Source organism: Rhinatrema bivittatum, chromosome 1 (assembly GCF_901001135.1).
Source record: "Rhinatrema bivittatum chromosome 1, aRhiBiv1.1, whole genome shotgun sequence".
NCBI lineage: Eukaryota > Metazoa > Chordata > Amphibia > Gymnophiona > Rhinatrematidae > Rhinatrema > Rhinatrema bivittatum.
This window is the reverse complement of record NC_042615.1, coordinates 270,251,682-270,274,868: the sequence shown is the minus strand read 5'-3', so window position 1 is coordinate 270,274,868 and position 23,187 is coordinate 270,251,682. Positions and strand designations below refer to the sequence as shown.

Here is a 23,187-nt window from a genome sequence, read left to right as displayed (position 1 = left end):
GCTGAATTAGCCATTTCATATGGGTGACATCATCTGGTGGCACCGAACGGATCTCTCTCTCATAAGCCTGGATTCACCATTCTATCGCAGAATGGTGAATCCAGTGAAAACAGGGGGTGTGGGGGGGGCCTGTGAAAGCCGGCAGCCATCGCACCACCACGGTGTTATCATTGCCGGCTTTCACACCCAATAGCGTCACCGTGAAAAGTGGTGCTATTGGGCGCACTACTGGTGACGATAACGTGGCTTACCTTATTGCCACCAGCGAAGATATCGCGGAGTCCGCCCCTCGCTGCCTCGACGTCTCTTCGACTCCGCCCCTAGCAAGCTATCGCACGCGAAAAGGGACTTTTCGAGTGTGATAGGAGCTTATTGCACGTGATAAGCTTTACAAAATGACCCCCATATTTAGTTGATTTTTTGCACCACTGAGCATATGTGAGAATTCCCATTCAGACATTGCATTATAAGCCCCTTCAGTCTTTTTGACTGAGCACCTCTTCTCCTTTTTTCTGTGAAAACTTTCATAACTTTTGTCTTAAATTTGCCTTGCTGCCTCAGCAACTGCCAAATAGCACTTTTCAGTCCTACCCTTAAAAAAAGAAAAAGAATGTCCAGAAAGAAATAGATCACAGTCAAAGGAGTCAAGTACTATGTTTGTGGAAGGAAAATGTCCATCACTGATGGACATGACCATTGCTACTGTTATTTGGGTCTGGACCATGATAGACCAGCTGTTACAATTGTGGATGCTACTATGCAGAGCCACCAGTGTAGCAGGTGCATCAGCATGCAGTGAGTCACCACTGTTAATGCATGGTGCACCGGCTCCACTGATGCACAGGGCTCTGTCAGCGCCATCAACACATAAGTCTTTGATGCATTGAGCCCTGGAACAACAATCCTCAACGCTTTTGCCCAGTAAACAATCTGAATCATTGATACAGCATGCCACAGACCTGCCCACGCAGTTCTATACATGGCCAAGATTCTTAACAGGAGCACAAGGAGATATCATACACCTGCTACTGCTAATTACCAGAGCAATTTCACCTTCAAAATTATTGGAACAAGGACTGCATCTCGAAACACCAGATCCTATTTGTTCTCTAGTTCCTCTAATATCCAATTAGCATCAAATCCAAATACTGCAGAGTCCCAAGGACATGCAAGATTTTAGTATTATAAGAGGATGTTCCCCCATCAACACTAGGTCAGAGGGCATTACAGCTTCTCAACCAAGTAGTGGAGTTAGTGAAGAATTTCTTTACTTCTTGGGTGGCAAAAGAAAAGGAGGGTACTTACCAACTTCTAATTTATAGGATATCCACTTTATTCCCACAAGGCGTCACAGTATCTCCAGTCCATACAGAAATTCCATCAAAACCCCACAAGATGATTATAGCTCACAGCATTCATTTGCAATGGATTCCAGACAGTCAGAGGATGTACGTTAGGATTATACCCCTCTGAGGCAACCAAGGGACCCCTCCCTCTATCAACTTTCATTCATCTCCTCCAGGGAAGAGTATTCTAGTTCAAACAGACAATCAAGTCGCCTTGTTCTGTGTGAATAAACATAGAGGCACAAAGTCATGTACTTTGCCAAGAAGTGGTAAAGATATTGGAATGGGCATGCAAACATCTAGCTGTATTGTATGTGACGTGTTTTCAAGGATTGGCAGATTGCCTCAGCAGAGTTTTTCAACCACACGAGTGGCCTCTTCAGCAATTAACAGCCAAAACATTGTTCATTCTATGGGGATAAGAATATAAGAACAAAAGAAGTTGTGATATGGGTCAGACTGAGGGTCCATTAAGCCCAGCGTCCTGTTTCCAAAGTGGCTATTCCAGAATACAAATACCTGGCAAGTACCCAAACATTAAATAGAGCCCATGCTACTAATGCTGGTAATAAGCAGTGGCTATTCCCTAAGTCAACTTGACTAATATCAGTTTATGGACTTCTTATCCAGGAACTTGTCCAAACCTTAACCATAACCTCTGGCAACAAATTCCAGAGCTTAATTGTGCATTGAGTGAAATAGAATTTTCTCCAATTTTCAACTTCGCTAGTCCTTTTGTTATCTGAAAGAGTAAACAACTGATTTACATTTACCCATTCTAGTCCTCTCATGATTTTGTAGACCTCCATCATACCCTCCCTCAGCCATCTTTTCTCCAAACTGAACAACCCTAAACTCTTTAGCCTTTCCTCATAGGGGAGCCATTTAATCTCTTTTATAATTTTTGTCACCCTCCTCGGTACCTTCTCCAATGCATCTATATAGTTTCTGAGTTGCCTGGACCAGAATTGAACACAGTACTCAAGATGTGGTCTCACCATGCAGTGATACATAGGCATTTAGCCATTCTATGTTTTATTCACCATTACCTTCCTAATAATTCCTAACATTCTGTTTGCTTTTTTGACCACCGCAGGACACTGAGATAATGATTTCAATGTATTGTCCACTTTGACGCCTAAATCTTTGTCCTGGGTGAAACTTAACCTCATGTAACTACAGCTGGCTGTGTCCATTTATACAATGTCTATCTATATGTTCTGTGATTTTGTTCTTTAGACTAGTTTCCATGCATTTTCCCAGCACTGAAGTCAGGGTCACCGGTCTATAGTTTTCCAGATCACCCCTGGAGCCCTTTATAAATATGTGAGTTACATTGGCCACCTTCCAATCTTCAGATACAATGGATGATTTTAATGATAGGGTACAAATTACTAGTAATAAGTCTGAAATTTCATTTTTGAGTTTCTTAAGAACCCTGGGATGTATGCCATCTGATCCAGGTAATTTTCTATTCTTCAATTTAACAATCTGGCTTACTACATCTTCCAGGTTCACCATGATTTGGTTCAATTCATCTGAGTCATCACTCTTGAAAACCATTTCTGGAATGGGCATCTCCTCAATATCTTCATCTGTAAACACCGAAGCAAAGAATTAATTTAGTCTTTCCATTATGGTCTTATCTTCCCTAAGTGCCCCTTTGACCCCTCAATCATCTAACGGTGCAACTGACTCCCTTGTAGGCTTCCTGCTTTGAATATATTTTAAATAGTTTTTATTATGAATTTTTGCCTCTATGGCCAGCTTCTTTTCAAATTCTCTCTTCGCTTGTTTTATCAATGTTTTACATTTAACTTGCCAGTGCTTATGCTTTTTCTTATTTTCTTCAGATGGATCCTTCTTCCTATTTTTGAAAGAAGTTTTTTTGGCTAAAATAGCCTCTTTCATTTTGCCTTTTAACAAAGCTGGTAGTCTTTCTAGCAAGCAACCTGTTTGCGTCGGAGAAAAACAGAAAACTAAACACATTTTCCTCCATTCTTTTCTGCAAACTCAGATCAGCACTGGATAGTTTTCTGCTGGATTGAAATGCAGACCTTGTGTATACTTTCCCACCGATTCTACTGATACCACAGTACAAAAAAGTGCTCACAGACTGGGCTTGTCTGATCCTCATAGCTCCAGCATGACCAGACAAGTCTGGTTCACAGATCTGATACAGTTCTCCAGCCATTATCTGATACCTCTCAAGTCATATCCATCCTTATTAATTCAAGAAGAGGGACTCCTGTTTCAATGGAACTTTTCCTCTTTCACCTTTATGGTTTGGATGTTGAACACTCAATGTTAAAAGAATTGTCCTTACCCAAAAAGGTTGAGGACATAATAGTATCTACCAGAAGACCATCAACAAGAAGAGTTTACGGTTCCAAATGGAATAGATTCTCCACTTAGTGTCAACAACAACATATTTTGGATCTGTTCACATGCAAACCCAAACCCTTATCAATTTTGGTTTTACCACCTCATCAATAAGAGTGCATCTTAGTGCCATAGCCGCTTACCATGTTCAAACCGAGGATAAGCCTATTTCCATTCATCTGCTAGTATCCAAATTCATGAAACGCTTGTGGCTTTAATGAGGGACCAGCCATGGAATGGTCCCATGACCGGCTGACTCACTCCAGGATGCCATAGCAGTGACACACAGCTCAGATGCCACCATTGGGATTCTGACCCACCGCTGCAGCCTCTCTTAGGCAGGCGCACATGTGCTTCTTCCAAATATGAAAGCTCCATGGCAGGAATGAACCAATGGTACAATATGATGACGTAAGCATGGCAGGGTGTTTAATCACTCACCATGCTCCCAGCTGGCGTCTCAGCAACAGGTCCTCCTGTGAGCCTTGCCTGCAGTGCGTGTTGCTTCTGTCCATGTTCCAGTGTTCCTGCCTGTGTTTCCAATTGTTCCTGCCTTCTTCCAATTGTTTCAGTCCTTGTCCCCATTGCCTGGTCTGTGTTCTTTGATTGGTCCTGCCTTGTTCTTCACCTCCCTAAAACTTGTCCTTGCTTATCTCCTTTCCTGCCTATCACCCATCTCCCTTCTCCACTCTCCTCTGCCTTGTTTTTCTTTTTGTCCTGTCTGTCCTTGGCTTATCTTCCTGATACTGACCACTGCCTTGGATCCTGACCTTGCCTGATTGCTGCCTGCCCCACCTGGACCTACCTTTGCCTGATTTCCGCCTGCCCTGACCACTGCCTGGACCTGACATTGTCTGTTTTGCCACCAGGCCTGTCATTCAGCCTGCTTCCTGACTTTCTGTCACTCCTGAGAACCCCTGGAATCCAAAGGCTCAACCTGCGGGGAACAAGGTTGGTAAGGTGAAACCCAGTCTATCTAGAGTGAGTCTATCTGCTGTCGGTGGGGGCTTATTGGGTTCATCCATGAGGTTGTGTCATCTTCGCCACAGCCAAGGTTCATACTTCATGTCAATTTGCTGAGTCCATGAGCTTGGTGAACTCACCTGCAACTCAGACCACATCAGGGTTGGCACTCCAAGTTGAGCAACAATAAGAACAGCTTAACCAGGTGACTGGTCAGCTCCAGGGCATAGTGGTCAAGATGGAAGGCATCCAAACACACTCTCAGCCCCAATACCAGATCCACCACCTGTGATGCTGCTGCCTCGTGTCTCCAGCTCCATGCCACAGTTGTCTCCTCCTCCAAGATACGATGGGTATCCTAAGATATGCAGGGGATTCCTCAATCAATGAGGAATCAGCTCAATGAGTTTGTAAGCATATTAGCATTAAGATTTAAACATTTAATAACAGGCAATTTGAGTTTGGCATTTTGAGGCATGTGAATCCATGGAATTTTGCTGTGCTATTGCAGGCAGCGTCACTGGTTCAGCTAATATCCGGCAAAACTCTCAGGGCAGGGTACACATTAGATCTCCTGCTGTGTAGAGAGTGCAATGTCGGCTACCTAAAAAATGTCACCTTGCAAGAAGTTGCTTAGTCAGATCATTATATGATCTCTTTCACCTTAGGGGTGAAGGTTAAAGGTTTAAATGGGAGCTTGCTGAGGGAAAAGAGAATTAGGCACCCCGTGTTTGATAGTGAGCAATTTAAGGAATATTGGTTAGTGCAGCTTGGCTTGGATACATGGGAAAATTTATCATTAGACGAAATGGCTAACAAATGGCACAGCTCTCTATTGCAGGCATATAATCAGATTGGCACACAATATGAAGTCTGGGCTAGAAAAAAAAGAGAAATATGCACCCTGGTATACAATTACTGCTGCTGAGGCCAAGAGGGAGGCAAGACAATTAGAGCAATGGAGGAAAGTAAAGGATGACAATACACTTTTGGCCTATAAAAAGGCCTTAAAAAAAGCAAAGAGAGAATATTATGTGCCCCATCTAGAACAGGCAATCAATAAGCCATTTGAGCTGTTTTCTGTTTTAAAAATGTTAGTGGCAGGTCCATTAATTTCAAATGAGGAGATGCCAGCATTGAGCATTTGGCCAATTATTTTGATGAAAATATTGAGAATTTGCGACAGCAGATAGTTCGATGTTGGAAGGATTAAGATGGGAGGCTGATTCCCTCCCTAAAAATCTATGGACGCAATTTGATTTGACCACAGTAAAGGAGATTAGTACAAAGATATCCAGCTTAAAATCAACTTTCTCAGTACTAGAACCCTGTCCTTTCATGATTGTAAAATACTTGAAAGATGTATCCTTTGACGTTATTAGGAATATGGTTAACAAATTGTTGATTGATGGTGAAATTCCAGCAGTTTGGAAACAGGCCACAGTAAGACCTATTAGAAAAGACAGAAAACTCTGGCAAATTATCAGCCAGTTTCAAACCTGCCAAAAGTTGCAAAACTTTTAGAAAAGGCAGTTTTAGAGCAGCTGGTGTTGAGCAGTAGGTGGACCCTTGGGCCAAGGTGGGATTGACGCTACTCGTAGGGGAGGCCCTATGGGTCCCCACTGTTGGCCGGCTGGAACTTCTCCATTACCGGCCCTCGTTCCCTGCAGGTTGGGCCTTTGGGTACTGGGGCTGACTGGAGTTAGGTGGGCCTTCGTCCATGGTCTTCGAAGAGATGATGAGGAGGTCAGCCAGGGGACAGCAACAGCAGGACTGGAGAGTCTGTGCTGGACAAGGCAGAGTCCCAGAGACCCGGGCGCCTATAGGAACAAGAGTCAGACAGAGGGCGCCCGAGTGTAAGCAGGCTGGAACCTGAAAGGCCAAGTCCAGGACTAAGACTGTAGAGGTGTCATGGAACAGACTGAAGTCAGGGCAGGCGGCAGACAGGAAGCAGTAGCAAGGCAAGGCTGAGGTCAGGTCCAGGAAATATCCAGAAGCGTAGTCAGACAAAGCAGAGGTCTGGACTAAGAGTTGATCAGTAGCGTGGTCAGGTGAAGCAGTGGTCGGGTGCAGGAGAAGGTCAGAGACATAGCCAGGCAAAGCAGAGATCGTATCCAGGAGAAGATCAGAGATGTAGTCAGGTAAAGCAGTTGTCGGGTCCAGGAGAAGATCAGTCCATAGGAATAGCTGAGTAGCACGAAGCACAGGAACCCGGAGAAGATGAAACCAGGATCAGGAACACAGAAGGAACAGGAACCAGGAACACGAGGAAATCACCAAGGAGGCAACGAAGTACACGTCCAGCGTGGTGTCCTGTTGCAAAGGTGAGTAACAAGAGCTGAGCCCGGCCTTATATACCGGAGCTCCATGACGTCAACATCCGGGGCCGCGGTTTAGATTCCCACCGTGGCCCCTTTAAAAGAAACAGAGATGCGTGCGCGCGCCTAGGGAGGGACGCGGCGAGGGACGGCGTCGTCTCTCCGGCATACGCAACAGCTGGAGACTTTTGTAAGTGAGAACCAGTTATTAAACCCGAATCAATTCAGATTCCGCAAGAATCATAACACAGAGCATTTACTTCTGAGTTTGATGGACACTCTGTTGAATAGTTTGGATCGAGGACGTGCAGGTATTCTGATCCAACTAGACCTGTTTGCAGCATTTGACACAATACAATCATGAGATACTTATTGGGTATCTCTCTAAATGTGGGTTGGGAGGTACTGTGCTGAAATGGTTTCAATCCTATCTAACTAATTGGATGCAGAGGGTTCAGATAGGTGACTTGCATTCTACATGGCACCATATCTGAAGGGGTGTGCCATAAGTGACAGCACTTTCCTCAGAACTGTTTAATATATATGTCTTTCCCCTTTTGCCTCACTCATGCAGTCTTTAAATGTGAAGGTTTTTTTATGTAGATGGATAATGTACAGTTTTTATTTTACCATGTGGCCCTGACAGGGTGCTCCCAGAGATTGAATTGCAAGCTATAATTAGGGAAATAAAGAGCTGGCTGATGAATCATTGTCTATTTCTAAATATTAAAAACCCCCCAAAGATCCTTTGGGTAGGGAAAGGATTTGGAAGGAGGAAATCTGCTGAAGTGCAATTGGCAGATAGGTTATGTTACACACCTTGTCCGTGCCCGGCCCATACACGGGCCTGCTCACCTCCCTGGTTCCACGGCAGGTCCCGGGTTGACCTCCCTAGTGGCAGCTATGAACTCTTCCAGGCCTCTGTGTTCTGCAGCGGTTGCCGGGCCTTCCACTACGCATTGGGCCTCTCGCCAGAGCTCGGCGTCCTCGGTGGCGTTGGCCACGCCCCTACGCGCGCGCGGACTGCCCAGCCTCTTGTAGGGCCAGGGGCAGGTCCTAGCTTCGCGGTGCGCCCTGATTGATTCCCTGATATAAGGAAGTCCCTACTTGCACTTCCTTGCCTTGGCATTCGGGTTAGTGTCTTGCTAGATTGTCACTGCATCTGAACCTTGTTCCAGTCTTGTTCCAAGTCTCGTTCCAGGATCCTTCTGATTCCAGTCTGCTCCTCGACCTGCCTGCCTGCTGCCTGCTTTCTGACTCCAGTCTGCTCCTCGACCTGCCTGCCTGCTGCTTGCCTTCTGATTCCAGTCTGCTCCTCGACCTGCCTGCCTGCTGCCTGCCTTCTGACCTCGGCCTGCCTGTGACCTCATCTGACCTCCGGAATCTGACCCCTGCTTTGCTGACCACTCCTCGGACTGACCCCCGGATTCTTACCTCTGCCTGCTTGACCACGTCTCAAGATTCTGAGTCTGCTCCTAGCCTTGTCATCATCTACACTGTTCTGGTCCTCCTTGCTCCACCTGACCTCCAGTGTCGAACCTGACCGCACTGCCCTCCTGTTTGTGGGCATGCTTGACTTTCATCTCTCCAGGAGACCCTGCGAGGCCCACCTAAGTCCAAGCGGCCCGGTCCCTATGGGCTCCTCCCGGGGGGACCTCGGGCTTCCAGTGGTGAAGCTCATCCTAGCCTCTGTCTCCTCCAGTGCTCCGCCCCCTGGGGGCAGGTGCTTCCTGGTCCCTACCAGGGAGCCATTCTCCACTGCTCCAGGACAAGGGTCCACCCCCGAGCGCAACAGGTTATTTGTCCTGATTCAAGTGGAAGTAAAACGTTTGGGAGTCTTTGTAGACAATGGTTGACAATGAAGTTGACAATGAAGTTGACAATGAAGCAACAAATTCATCATGTTTCGAAAGTGGTTTTCTACAAATTGAACCTCTACCAAATGATATTTTTTGTTCAGTGATATAGGCTTTAGTGCTCTGCTATCTAGATTATTGTTGTGTTCTGTACTTCGGCCTACCCGAGAAGTTAACTCATGTGCTACAACTGGTCCAGAATGCAGCTGCTCGAGTTTTGAATGGTCTCTCAAGGAGAGAGCATGTTACCCCAGGTTTGTGGGACCTCCACTGGCTTCTGGTTAAGTGGAGGATAAGATTCAGGTTGTTGAACATATTGTTTAAACTATTGGTAATTACTCACCCATGTGTCTTGAGAAATCTCATTGGTATACTCCAAAACAGTCCCTAAGATCAGAAGGTACCCCCTTCCTGGCTATTCCTCCTGCCAACAAGTATAAATGGGTCCAGACAAGAGCATGAGTTTTTTCTTCTGTAGCTGTTGCCAAGTGAAATACATTGCCAGTAGAGCTCCATGAGCAGCAGGACATAAAATTGTTCAGAAAAAGCTTGAAGAGATTGTTTTTTGAACAGGCATTTGGATGGGACTGAAATGTATTAGTTTATATTTTGTTTTAGTTCATGTATATTGTGTGTTTTATAGATGATATGTTGCATTATTATGTTTTATGAGTGTCTTTTGTAATCCATGCTAAACAGATATTAGGAAGTTGCGGAATAAAAGATTTTTAAAATAGATAAATAAATAAATAAATAAATAAACCAATGCTTATGCTTTTTGAGCTGCAAGTGCCTAATTTTCCCACAGACCAGATCAAAGTTACCTATATCCTCTCACTACTGTTCGGGTCTGCCCTGGGTTGGCTTCACCCCTCTGGGAGAGATGAGATCCAATCCTAGACAATCCAGAGCTCTTCTTAAAGTACTTCTGGTGTATATTTGATGAGCCAGATTGGGTCTCCTCAGAAACTATGGAACTACTTCAACTCAGATAGGGCAACAAGACCTTAGAGGATTAGGCCATCCGATTTTGTACCCTAGCCTCTGAGCTCTGCTGGAACAAGGATAGCCTACATGCAATCTGGCAGCAACTCGCTGCAAAAGTCAAAGATGAGCTAGCCTATAGAGACCTTCAGGCCACCCTGGAAGACTTTATCTCACTGGCTATCTGCATTAACAAATATTTTCAAGAGTGGACCTGAGAGACAGAGGCCTACTGTCACCCTCTGAAGTTGGCACCCAGGTTTCAGCGACCCTTGCTTACTGGCACCTGGGAGCCTTCTTCGGTACTAGTCCTGCTGAACTCATGCAATTAGACAGTAGGGATGTGCAGAGGGACGCCATACATTGCATTCGTGATTCGGATTCGTCGGGGAGCAGATACATTGCATTCGGCCGTATGGCGCCCCGATGCGTTAATACGGCGATTTCTCTTCATGCCCCAGCTAAAATTAAAATTAACTACAACCCCCCCCCCCCACCCTCCTGACCCCCCCAAGACTTACCAAAACTCCCTGGTGGTCCAGCGGGGTGTCTGGGAGCCATCCCCTGCACTCTCACACCCTCGGTGCCGGTTTCATCATGGCGCCGATAGTCTTTGTCACAGGGGCTACCGGTGCCATTGGTCAGCCCCTGTCACATGGTCATCGGCGCCATTTTGTGCTCCTACCATGTGACAGGGGCTGACCAATGGCACCGGTAGCCCCTGTGACATAGTATGGGCAAAGGCTATCGGCGCCATTTTGAGTACTGGCATCGGACGGCCGGAGTGCAGGAGGTCGCTCCGGGACCCCCGTTGGACCCCCAGGGACTTTTGGCCAGCTTGGGGGGGCCTTCTGACCCCCACAAGACTTGCCAAAAGTCCAGCGGGGATCCGGGAGCGACCTCCTGCACACCGGCCGTCCGATGCCAGTACTCAAAATGGCGCCGATCGCCTTTGCCCTCACTATGTCACAGGTACCGATGGTCGGCCCCTGTGACATAGTGAGGGCAAAGGCGATCTGCTGCCAGTATTCGTGGGGAATCGCGATACGTTTCACTTCCCCACGAATACTACGAATAGTGCAATATACTTTGCGGATCGCCAATACGGCGAAAATGAATGCACACCCCTACTAGACAGGGTCCACCCTTCTGAAGAGAAGAAACAGGCGGCGCCTACTGAACCTCTGCTTATATTGTGCCAGCCAGGGACAATATGCTATTTTGTTGCCTGGAGAAAGTGGGGAAACCCCAGAGCCTAGAGTTGATTAGACAGACAAACCTAGGCCATGCCCTAGCCTTTCCCCAAATGCTAATTCCAGTCCAGATCACACTGAGGAGTTTCACACTGAAGCCTTTCTCGTCTCCAGTGCCAAAGGCAATTTCATTGAAGAAACCCTTGTGCGAAAACTCATTATCCCGGTGCAGACTTTACAAAGCCCCATACGGATCTCCTCCATGTAAGGGGATTCTCTTCCAGGCCATCTGACCTTGACCCACAGTGCCAATGACACTTTACATTGGGGCAGTAGATAAGGAGCAGATTTCCTTCCTGATACTTCCCAAATTAGTAAACCTTATCTTTGGTTTACCCTGGCTGACCATGCACAACACGGTTATCAATTAGCAGGCGAAAGACATCTTGAACTGGAGCCCATTCTGCAGGCAGCAGTGTATCATTCTAATTTCTCCACCTGTGCCATTGTTTCACACTTTGGCTCCAAAACTGCCAGGACTTCCTCCATAGGACGCCACTTTTGTGGACATATTTAGCAAAATGGACACTAAAACTTTAACACGTCACTGGGCATATGATTGCCCTCTTGACCTCCTCCTGGGGAAGATGCTCCCAAAGGGCCGAGTTTACCCCTTATCTGTTTCAGAAACTCAGCTTATGACAGACTGTATGAAAGAAAACCTAGAATGGCGTTTCATTCATCCTTCTTCCTTATCAGGTGGAGGTAGTTTCTTCTTCATAGGGAAGACGGATGAATCTCTCATGCCCTGCATTGATTATTGAGGACTCAATGCAATTACCCGAAAAAACAGGGATCCATTGCCTTTAATCTCTGAACTTTTTGATAGACTCCAGGGAGCACAAATCTTCACCAAAAGGACCTTCTAAGTGCCTATAATCTGATGCGTATATATAGAAACATAGAAACATAGAAATGACGGCAGAAGAAGACCAAATGGCCCATCAAGTCTGCCCAGCAAGCTACGCACTTTATCCATTTTTTTTTCCCCTTTTTCTCTCTCCCACCTGTTACAATTGGCTTCCAGGGAAAACACCATTTAATACCCAAGATGGGCACTATGAATACCTGGCAATGAGGTTCAGACTGTGCAAAGCACCAAGAGTATTCCAGTTCATGGTCAATGAAATCATCCTTGATCTATTATATTTTCATGTCATCATCTATCTAGACAATTTCCTCATCTTCTCTCATTTCCTGGCAGAACATCGGGTTCATGTCAAACAGGTGCTCCAAAGATTTCAAGAAAAACAACTTTACACTAAGCTCGAGAAATGCACCTTTGAACGAGGGGAACTACTCTTTCTCAGGTATATCGTCTCATACCAAAGTCTGCACATGAACCCCAAGAAAGGAAGGGCCATCCAGCAATGGCCACGACCCAGAGGACTCAAAACCCTACAACGATTCCTCAGATTCACCAATTATCAGCAATTTATTCATGGCTATTCTACCCTGGCAGCTTCACTCTCTTCACTCACCAAGAAGGGTGCAGACACTATGAACTGGCCGGAAGGGACCATGCAAGCCTTTGAGCAACTCAAAAAGACTATCCTCCAGGCTCCATGTCTCCAGCATCCTGATCCATGGAAACCTTTCATCCTTGAGTTAGATGCCTCTGTCAATGGGATGGGGGCTGCCCTCTCCCAAAATAATGAGAAGGGAACACTTAAACCATGCTTTTTTTATTCTAAGATTTTCATGCCTACCGAGAGAAACTACACCATTGGTGATAGAAAACTTCTGGCAATTAAACTCACACTGGAGGAATGGCACCACCTGCTGGAAGGTGAAGCCCATTCCATCAGAATCTATATGAATCACAAGAACCTACAATACCTCCCGCAGGCCCAGTGATTGAATCCCTGACAAGCATGCTGATCATTATTCTTCAATCGTTTTAATTTATTCCTTAAATATCGTCCTGCTGAAAAGAACAAGTGTGCCGATGTCTTGTCCCTCTCCTTTGAGCCGGAAGATATCCAGGATCTACCCCGCCACATATTTGATCCAGCCAGAATCCTAGCTGCCGCATCAATTCCACTACTATCTGAGAAGGCCACAGTCCCCAAGAGGCTCTGAAAAAAGATCCTCTGCTGGGCACACGATTCAAAGTTGGCAGGCCATCCCTGTGTGTCTTAGAGATTAGAGCCATGACAGCACATGTCTTCTCATGATTCAGGGCACGGAAGATCTCCATGGTGCTGGGCCACCTTTTCATTCCAGATTCTGGTGCATCCAGGGCCATGTCAGTAGTCTCAATGCAGAGCACGCATTCTATGAAGTCATTGGCACAAAGGCTTTAAACACTGGCACCAATTCCATCCTTCATACCTGTGATGTTGATGAAGAATAAATCAGACAAGGTTTTGCCAGCATAGATGCCAGAGGCCCAGGCAATGGAGCCCATCCAGGTCAGTGTGGAGTACCTCAGAGAATAATCTTTCATTGTAGTCAAGCACTTCTGCTCTTTTCCAGCTGACCAAGGAGCAGTCTATTTGGGTCTGTGAAGAGGATGCTTTTCTCCAACTGCAGCCTAGAGAGCACTTCAGCAAGAGGACCAGCTTGCTGAGTTGGTGAATAATTTCTGTCGCCTTGCATCTTGAATAGAAGAGGGATGCCCTGGATCTTCTCATATCAAAAATAGGTGAGATGTTCCCACAATCCGGAGCCCCCAGCTAGCTCCACACGAAGTTGCCAGTCATAGGTATTAGCTCTCAACAGTCCAATAGGCTTTCTCCTATATTTGGGGAGTTCCACCCTGAGTCGGAGGATGGAAAGGGAGCTTTGCTAGGTCAGCTTCCCTCTTGAGTATGTCTCCTCCAAGGCAATGAGAATCATTCTTGCATGGCCCTGAGCCACTTTCAGGATTGTCCTCATAGGTAACAGTATTGGTGGATTTGAATAAAGATCTGCATCCCATGTAAGAAAAAAATGTCAGAAACTGAGTTGAACTTGCTTAGAAACATGGAGCAAAACCTTCTGAATTTCATCTTCTCTGAATTAACAAGTTGATTTTTGGCTGAGCCCAGAGGTTGAACAAACTATTTTCCACTTCCTTATCAGGGAACATTCCTGGGGTAGTAGAACTCAACTGAGATGGTCTGCCACAGTGTTTAGGATTTCTGGAAGGTACATTGCTTGCAGATGGATCTCATCTGAGAGCCCTAGAGCAAAGGAGCCTGTATCTCCCTGCTTGTTTATATAGACATGGCTATTTGATTGTCTGTTTGAATCAAGATTCTCTTTTCTGCTAGAAGGTGAGAAAGACCATTTAGTGCATATTGAATGGCACATATCTCCAGGAGGTTAATCTGAAGATGGTTGTCTGTTAAAGGCTCTGCACTGGTCACCATCTTCTTCATCAGGATGTTGGATCAGCATTTCTCTATTGCATTCCTCCCACTCTCTGGACATATTTGCATATAGCCCAAGGAACCTGCTTCACTATTTGTTTTCTCTTTCTTCGTCGGGGCTTAGTATATCCTCTGTGAAAGTGTACCTTAGTGTCATTGCAGCGCATACCATCAGCAGGTAGAAGGTGTTCCAATATCCATTCCTTCTTTGGTATCCACATTTAGGAAAGGATTATGGCATTCTAAACCTCCTGTCATTAAAACTTTTGTATCTTTGGATTTGAATGTCATCTTAATTCAGCTTGTGAAGCTTCTATTTGAATCTCTGGAGTTAGTTCCTTTGAAGTTCCTCAAATGGGATGTGTTGATTTTGGTTGCCATCATATGTGTCCGATGAGTCAGTGAGTTGCAAGCTTTGGTGACTTATTTACTGTATCTCCAGTTCTTCCATGTACTCAACCTAAGGTGGTTTGGGCTTTTCATATCAATCAAACTGTTATTGTTCCTACCTTTCTCCAAAGGTCTCATGTGCATGAAGGTGAGAAGGCCCTTCATTCATTGAACTGTAAGAGAGCTTTGGCCTACTATTTAAAGAGGACTCTGTTCATCTGAAAGCCTCTCCCTTATTTTTGCCTTTTGATCAAAATAGATTAGGAGAGGCAGTTGCCAAAAGGATTCCAACAAATTGGATAGTGGACTGTATAACAGACTCTATCAAGGCTCATTATTCTGGCTTAATGATGTTGATGGCTCACCTAAGGGCTGCTTTGAAGGAAGACATCTGCAAAGCTGGGACTTGATAGTCTTCACATCCCACTGCTGTCTAGACAGTTTAAGAGACAACAGTAGTTTTGGGCAAGCAGTTTTATGCAGCCTTTTTATCCCAGTAGTTCATGCTTCAGTGGTGGGACTGGGTTGCTTTTTCAGTAAGTGCTATGCTGAGCAACCCTTAGCTTGGGAATCACCACACATCATAACTAATTCAGCTCTGCTTATCAATGGAGAAAGCAAGTTTCCTTATCTATAAATAGCAGTATGAATTAGCCATACTAAATTCTTGCCTACCTCCTTGGAGTTTAAACTACCTCGCTAAAGCTTGCTAATCTCTGAAATTGAGATGCATGAGGCAGCTTGTGTGGGAGAGCCACTACTCATGCTCAGTAAAAGTTTTACTAAGCTGAGAGATGGGGCTGTTTAGTGCCATTGTGTGACATCACTCACAAGTCTTGGCTAATTCATCCTGCTGTCTATGGAGAACCCTGTTTACAGGTAAGGAAACTTGTTCTGTGGAATTCATTGCCAGAGTATGTTGTGAAAGCACTTAGTGTAGCTTGGTTTAAAAAGGATTTAGACAAGTTCCTGAATGAAAAGTGCACACGTAAACCATTATTAGCCATGTAGAATTGTTAAAGCTACTGCTTATCCCTGGTTGTGAGCAAGAAGGATTGGATCTATTCTTTGGGATAAAACATAAGAAATTGCCAAGGGTCCATCAAGCCCAGCATCCTGTTTCCAACAGAGGCCAAACCAGGCCACAAGAACCTGTCAATTACCCAAACACCAAGAAGATTGCATGCTACTGATGCAATTAATAGCAGTGGCTATTCCCTAAGTAAACTTGATTAATAGCAGTTAATGGACTTCTCATCCAAGAACTTATCCAAACCTTTTTTGAACCCAGCTACGCTAACTGCACTAACCACATCCTCTTGTAACAAATTCCAAAGCTTAACTGTGCATTGAGTGAAAAATAGCTTTCTCCGATTAGTCTTAAATGTGCTACTTGCTAACTTCATGGAATCTGCCAAGTACTTGTGATCTGGATTGGCCACTATCCGAGGAAGGATGTTGGCCTTAATAGACCTTTGGTCTGACCTAATATGGCATTTAAGTTTCTTATGTAAGTGTATTATTATTACTAACAATGTTATTATTCACATACTCCACTGTTTGAGGCACATTATATAAAACATGCACAATTTATAATTACATCACAATAGCAATAAACAAGGATCAGACCAGGAACAGATCAACTCCACTGGAGCAATTTTCACATACTAATATCCAAATGTTTGTTTGAAAAAATATGTTTTCAATTGTCTCTTAAAAGATTTATGAAATGGAATAGAAGTAATTGTGCTGGTAATGTGTTCCAAAGAGCAAGGCCTACCACTGAAAAAGCTCCTTCCTGAACCTCAGTCAGATGAACTAATTTTGGAGATGGAACATCCAAGAGCTCCAGTCTGCTTGAGCGAAGTGTTCACTAATGCACAGAGGACTTGGTTGTTTAATGCTTTATTTACAATAGTAACAACCTTGAATTTTATGCGCTATGTAATCAGAAGGCAGTGCAGAAATTCCAATACTGGAGTTATATGGTCACGAAAACATGACCCAATAAGAATGCAGGCAGTTGTATTCTGTACAGTTTGCAAAGTTCTGATAGTAGTATCAGGGAGCCCAATGTAAACCAAATTGCAATATTCCAGCCTGGACAACATCAAAAACTGAATCACAGTATAAAAATCCATAGGTGACAAATAAGGCTTCAGCCTGCTGTTAATCATGGTTTATAGAAAGAGTTATTAACAACAATTTTCACCTGGGAATGAAAAGAAAAATTTGTTTCATACATAACACTTAGATGTTTTAATTGGTGAACAGTTTGGATCATACATCCCTCATGTGAAATTTCCATTGGAAAATCAAATCTAGGAAACCTATTGAGAATAATAGCTTCAGACTTATTAATATTTAAAGCCAATTTGTTAATAGCATCCACTTCTTAATTTCTGTAAAGCAACATCACACTAGCTTTAGTGTATTAGGCCAAGTGTCCTGTCTGGGGACAAATATTTTAATGTTATCAGCATATATATGATATCCAACACCAAAGTTGGCTAAGATCTTACAGACAAGTGTCAGGTAAATATTCAGTATTGTAATGGACAATGCCGAACCTTATGGAATCCTGTTTTCATTCTGGCTCATTGGGGACATGAGTGTCTTGGTGAATTTGAAACTTCCTGTCCTCCATGAAGAAGGTGACCTAAGATAGAACCCAAGACTCACCAAACATGCTTGCAAAATCTTTTGAATTAAGCTAGTGAATGCGGCAGAAATATTGATCATAACTAAAATATACTCTGTACTTTGATCAAACATGTTATGAATAACATCAAGAGTAGAAAGATGTAATATTTCCATGTTATGAAATCTCTGGAACCCAAACTGATAATAATCTGAAAAAGCATGAAAAAGCATGATCAGTGATATGATACAGACTTTCAGATACTTGAAAGGTTTTAATGATCCAAAGGCAACGACAAACCTTTACCATAAGAAAAAAATCAGCAGAACCAGGGGTCACGATTTGAAGCTCCAGGGAGGAAGATTCAGAACCAATGTCAGGAAGTATTTCTTCACGGAGAGGGTGGTGGATGCCTGGAATGCCCTTCCGGAGGAAGTGGTGAAGACCAGAACTGTGAAGGACTTCAAAGGGGCGTGGGATAAACACTGTGGATCCATAAAGTCAAGAGGCCGCCAATGAAGAGTGGGTGACTCGCCAGAATGATGGCTACTGCCTGGAGACAATACCCTTAGTCAATAAACATACACATGGTTACTGTGACTCCAACATCACTCTAAGATTCAACAGCATGAGGAAATGTGGAAAAAAGGATTTGCACTCACAATGACGGGAGTAGCTGGCTTGTTACGGCGGTTACTACCCCAAACCAAATATCCAGATTACTACCTCCACCTTCCTCTATTCCTGATGCCTTTCAACTAGCTTGATCACTCCATTCTTATACTTCACTTTCAATGCATATCCAGCATAGTTCTCTGCTTCAACAGCAGGGGAAAAGAAAAACTGTTACTTCACACATCCAGCAGAGCTCTCTGCTTAAACGGCAGGGGAGAAGAAAAAAGGGTTCGCACTCACAAAGCGGGGAGTAGCTGGCTTGTTACAGCGGTTACTACCCCAAACCAAATGTACCTGATACTTCACTCTCGACGCATATCCAGCATGGCTCTCTACTTCAACGGCATCGGAGAAAGACTGATACATCACGAATTTCCAGCATAGCTCTCTGCTTCAACGGCAGGGGAAAAGAAAAACTGATACTTCACGCATATCCAGCATAACTTCAACGGCAGGGGAGAAGAAAAAAGGATTCACACTCACAAAGCGGGGAGTAGCTGGCTTGTCACGGCGGTTACTACCCCAAACCAAATGTGCCTGATACTTCACTTTCGATGCATATCCAGCATAGCTCTCTGCTTCAACAGCAGGGGAGAAGATAAACAACCAATAAGGGCTGTATAACATAATCTGGGTAAAAACAAATAAGCATGGGTGTAGCTTGCTTATTGCGGCGGTTACTACTCCTACTACCTCTAACTAATCAAGCTAGATATTTCACTTGGATGCAGCTCCTCCACCGCTCTCTACATTAATGGCGGGGGTGGAAGGGAATTAGAACCAAGAGCTAAGAGAAACAGATAAGTATGGGAGAAGAAATGAGGGAAGCTTGCTGGGCAGACTGGATGGGCCATTTGGTCTTCTTCTGCCGTCATTTCTATGTTTCTATGTTTCTATGTAATTTAATTGCTTCAATAGAGCAGCTTCAATACACTTCGTCAAGAAAGACAGTGAAGAAATAGATCTATAGTTAGCAATATTTTGGGGAGTCAAGTGATGATTTCTTTAATACTGGCTTAAGAGCATAAGAACATAAGAACATGCCATACTGGGTCAAACCAAGGGTCCATCAAGCCCAGCATCCTGTTTCCAACAGTGGCCAATCCAGGTCATAAGAACCTGGCAAGTACCCAAACACCAAGAAGATCCCATGCTACTGATGCCAGTAATAGCAGTAGCTATTTTCTAAGTCAACTTAATTAATAGCAGGTAATGGACTTCTCCTCCAAAAACTTATCCAATCCTTTTTTAAACACAGTTATACTAACTGCACTAACCACATCCTCTGGCAATAAATTCCAGAGTTTAATTGTGCGTTGAGTGAAAAAGAACTTTCTCCGATTAGTTTTAAATGTGCCACATGCTAACTTCATGGAGTGCACCCTAGTCTTTCTATTATCTGAAAGAGTAAATAACCAATTCACATCTACCCATTCTAGACCTCTCATGATTTTAAACACCTCTATCATATCCCCCCTCAGCAGTCTCTTCTCCAAGTTGAAAAGTCTTAACCTCTTTAGTCTTTCCTCATAGGGGAGCTGTTCCATTCCCCTTATCATTTTGGTCGCCCTTCTCTGTGCCTTCTCCATCGCAAGCTAATTATTTATTTATTTATTTATTTAATTTATTTATTAAAAATCTTTTCTATACCGTCATTTAGTCATACACCATCACAATGGTTTACAGATATACACATATAGTAATATTCAAATTGTGTAATACTTTTTAACAAATTGCCAATAAGGTTTCGGTTACATAGTTTCAAAAATAAAAGCTACTTGATAAGTGTCATAGATTTTGTCCAATTATATGAGTAATAGCTTAACTATACATGTATAGTACTTTATACTGTCTTTATCTAGTATTAGTAGTTAGTTAGAAATAAAATAATAAAATACGCACATAGATGACTGCGTGCTGTGTGCTGATGTTCTGCTGCCTGTTTAGTCATTTTCCTATTCTCCGTTCTCATTGTAAAACGCTTGTTTGAACAGCCAGGTTTTTAAACTTTTTTTTGAAAAGTTTTAAATCTCTCTGTAATCTGATTTCCAGGGGCATGGTGTTCCATTATATCTTTTTTGAGATGCGGTGACCAGAATTGTACACAGTATTCAAGGTGCGATCTCACCATGGAGCGATACAGAGGCATTATGACATTTTTCGTTTTATTCACCATTCCCTTTCTAATAATTCCCAACATTCTGTTTGCTTTTTTGACTGCCACAGCACACTGAACCGACGATTTCAATGTATTATCCACTATGACGCCTAGATCTCTTTCTTGGGTGGTAGCACCTAATATGGAATCTAACATTGTGTTCTCCAGACTTTTAAAGAACTGAGTGTTTGTATTTAATACTAACTGAGTGCTTGTATTGAAAAAAAAACCCACAAAAAAAAAAAACCCCAACCCAAAAAGTAGCCAGAAGCTAGAAATAAGCTAGGAGCAGTGTATACCTAAGTAAAAAAGTTGAATAGTTCAGCTCAGTTTCTTACCTTGGAAAGATGTGGAGGTAGTGTGATTGGGTTTGAATAGGGACCAACATTTGTTAATCAAGGGAGCAGTGAGTCACTCAGGCTGACTAACTGAAGTTAGACTGTTTGTATTACCCAACCCTCCCACCCCTTACCCACCCACCCCAGCTCATCCCTTAATTTATAGGCAGGTGCCACTTTCACAAAAAAAACAAACAAACCATCAACAAAAACTTTATTGAGAATTCGATCAGACCCCGGTAGGCCACTACCAGACACATAGTGAATTCACTAATACATTTAAAGGACGTTAGACACATTCCTACTCCCATAGCAACCTAAAACTTAACTAGGAACTGATCAAAATTGAGATGAATGCAGCAGTCCAGCAGCAAGAGGGGGGCTTCCCAGTCTTTTGCATCGAGTGTCACATGTATGATTTTTTACCCACCGGTGAGAAGTTGTACATGTGCAAGCGATGCAAAGAGCTCCTGGCTCTCAGAACGAGTCCGATCTCTGGAGGCAAGAGTGGCAGACCTGGAGAAGCTGAGGCAGACAGAGAGGTATATAAATGAGACCTTCAGGGACATAGTAGTCAAGTCCCAAATTCAGACTGGCAGCCCTGGTGCTGCCTTGGAGGAAGAAGGTCTCATGATGGGAGAACACCAACCAGGTGCAGCAGGAAAGGATCCTGTAGCAAGGACCTGCTCTCCAGGTGATGCATTGTCCTTTTGCACTGAGGATATCTCCCCAAGGCCTACTGCCCAGGAGGGAAGGGTTAGGTCGGCCGTCATAGTTGGTGATTCGATTATTAGGAATGTAGATAGCTGGGTGGCTGATGGGCATGAGGATCACCTAGTAACATGCCTACCTGGTGCGAAGGTGGTGGACCTCACGCGTCACCTAGATAGGATTTTAGACAGTGCTGGGGAGGAGCCGGCTGTCGTGGTACATGTGGGCACCAACGACATAGGAAAATGTGGGAGGGAGGTTCTGGAAGCCAAATTTAGGCTCTTAGGTAGAAAGCTTAAATCCAGAACCTCCAGGGTAGCATTCTCTGAAATGCTCCCTGTTCCACGCGCAGGTCACCAGAGGCAGACAGAGCTCCGGAGTCTCAATGCGTGGATGAGACGATGGTGCAAGGAAGAGGGATTCAGTTTTGTTAGGAACTGGGGAACCTTTTGGGGAAGGGGGAGTCTCTTCCAAAGGGATGGGCTCCACCTTAACCAGGGTGGAACCAGACTGCTGGCGCTAACATTTAAAAAGGAGATAGAGCAGCTTTTAAACTAGAACAAAGGGGAAAGACGACAGTCGCTCAGCAGCGCATGGTTCTTTAAAGGATACTAATGATGCATTAGAATTAGGGCATCCCGACAGTGAGGTTCAATAATTAGAAAAGCAGTCCAAGTGCCTGTAACTAAAAACTCACCTGAGCTAAGAAATTCAAACTTATCCCTATCAATTAAAAAGCAGAATGAAAATACAAACAAAAAACAAACTTTGCAATGTTTGTATGCTAATGCCAGAAGTCTTAGAAGTAAGATGGGAGAATTAGAATGTATAGCAGTGAATGATGACATAGACTTAATTGGCATCTCAGAGACATGGTGGAAAGAGGATAACCAATGGGACAGTGCTATACCGGGATACAAATTATATCGCAATGACAGAGAGGAGCACTCGGGAGGAGGTGTGGCGCTTTATGTCCGGGATGGCATAGAGTCCAACAGGATAAACATCCTGCATGAGACTAAATACAAAATTGAATCTTTATGGGTAGAAATCCCTTGTGTGTTAGGGAAGACTATAGTGATAGGGGTATACTACCGTCCACCTGGTCAAGATGGTGAGACGGACAGTGAAATGCTAAGAGAAATTAGGGAAGCTAACCAAATTGGTAGTGCAGTAATAATGGGAGACTTCAATTACCCCAATATTGACTGGGTAAATGTATCATCGGGTCATGCTAGAGAGAAAACGTTCCTGGATGGAATAAATGATAGCTTTATGGAGCAATTGGTTCAGGAACCGACGAGAGAGGGAGCAATTTTAGATCTAATTCTCAGTGGAGCACAGGACTTGGTGAGAGAGGTAACGGTGGTGGGGCCGCTTGGCAATAGTGATCATAATATGATCAAATTTGATTTAATGACTGGAAGAGGAACAGTGTGCAAATCCACAGCTCTCGTGCTAAAATTTCAAAAGAGAAACTTTGATAAAATGAGAAAAATTGTTAGAAAAAAACTGAAAGGAGCAGCTACAAAAGTAAAAAATGTTCAAGAGGCGTGGTCATTGCAGTCTAGATGTATTCCACACATTAAGAAAGGTGGAAAGAAGGCAAAACGATTACCTGCATGGTTAAAATGGGAGGTGAAAGAAGCTATTTTAGCCTAAAGATCTTCATTCAAAAATTGGAAGAAGGTTCCAACAGAAGAAAATAGGATAAAGCATAAACGTTGATAAGAAAGGCTAAGAGAGAATTTGAAAAGAAGTTGGCTGTAGAGGCAAAAACTCACAGTAAAAACTTTTTAAAATATATCCGAAGCAG

The 23,187-nt window shown here is 43.9% G+C and overlaps 1 protein-coding gene across 1 annotated transcript in view; it reads left to right on the top strand.

Moving 5' to 3' along the window:
• SFXN5 (sideroflexin 5) overlaps positions 1-23,187 on the top strand; it is a 932,409-nt gene that overhangs the window by 125,368 nt on the left and 783,854 nt on the right. The window lies entirely within an intron of this gene.